Genomic DNA, 1,441 nt, shown 5'->3' on the forward strand with positions numbered 1-1,441 from the left:
ATGTTGGCCAGGCTGGTCTCCTGACCTCCTGACCTCCAGTGATGAGGCCCACCTCAGCCTCCCAAAGTGCTGGGATTACAGGTGTGAGCCACTGCGCCTGGCCTCTGCTTCTGAACTATATACAAACAGAATCACACAGTATGTATTATGTCTATTTTCTTCCACCCAACTTTAAAAATTTTTTTAATTTACACTTTAAAATTTTTAAAAATTGCATTATATTTCACATACCATAAAATTCATCATTTTAAGGTATACAATTTAGTGGTTTCTAGCATATTCTCAAAGTTGTCCAACCATCACCACTATCTAACTCTAGAACATTCTCATCATCTCATACCTATTAGGAGTCCTTCCCACTCCCCACATCCTCATCCCCCGGCTAATACTAATCCTTCAACTTTGCTGAAGTTGAGTCAGCTGATATTCATCTACAGTAGGGGCCAGCAAACTCTTTATAAGGGCCAGATAATAAATATTTTAGGCTGTGGCGATAGTGTGTCTGTCAGAACTGCTCAGCGCTGCCTAGTAATAGAAACCATAGACAATACATGAACAAATGAGTGCAGCTGTATTCCAACAAAATGTTATTTACAAGAAAAAGCAGATGGCCGGAGGGCCATAGTTTTATCTCATGGTGTTGTGTGTAGCAGTACCGTGTTCATTGCTGTTGTCGAATGAAATTGCATTTTATGAATATACCACAATTTATTAATCCATTCTACTGTTGTTAGATCTGTGGGTGTTTCTAGTTTTTGGCTATCAGAAGCAATGCTGCTATGAACATTCCTATACATGTCTTCTGGCATACATATGCACTCATTTCTATTAGGTAAATAACTAGAACTGCTGAGTCACTCTTACATTACTACACATCTGATTCTGTTCTGTTTGGCCAACAGGAAACATACTATGTCTATATGGTGGTGCAAAAGTGAAAGAAAACTAAAAATTTACTTACTTCCTACTTTGTATCAGTCATTATGTTTTACAGAAATTACTTCATTTAATCCTTACAACAACCCAATAAAGTGGGATCTAATTACAGACAGGGAAACTGAGACTTATGTAAGGTCACAATCAGAACTGCTTGCTCCAAAGCCTGTGCTTCCCCCATAGCTTGCCTATCACATAGAAGAGAACAGAAGAAATAATTCAACCTAAATTTACTGCTCAACAGAAAAACAACAGACATAAGCTCATGTTCTGTAGTTTATAATGTATAAACACACTGTAACAAACCCATTCTACCCAATTAACATGGTTGGTGTTCCCAACATACAAACTGTTCAATGACTGAATGATCTGTTTCAGTTAATATACATTAGTGATCGACACCAGGCTCAAAAGTCTAAATTCTTACTCTGTGAACTTTCTGGTAGATATTATTCTAATTTTCTTTTCTTTTTTTTTTTTTTTTTTTTTTTTTGTTGTTGTTGAG

The 1,441-nt window shown here is 36.7% G+C and overlaps 1 protein-coding gene across 3 annotated transcripts in view; it reads right to left on the bottom strand.

Moving 5' to 3' along the window:
- ABL2 (ABL proto-oncogene 2, non-receptor tyrosine kinase) overlaps positions 1-1,441 on the bottom strand; it is a 128,405-nt gene that overhangs the window by 22,499 nt on the left and 104,465 nt on the right. The gene's annotated exons all lie outside the window — the stretch shown is intronic.

The sequence above is a fragment of the Piliocolobus tephrosceles genome, chromosome 1 (assembly GCF_002776525.5).
Source record: "Piliocolobus tephrosceles isolate RC106 chromosome 1, ASM277652v3, whole genome shotgun sequence".
In the NCBI taxonomy this organism is placed as follows: Eukaryota; Metazoa; Chordata; class Mammalia; order Primates; family Cercopithecidae; genus Piliocolobus; species Piliocolobus tephrosceles.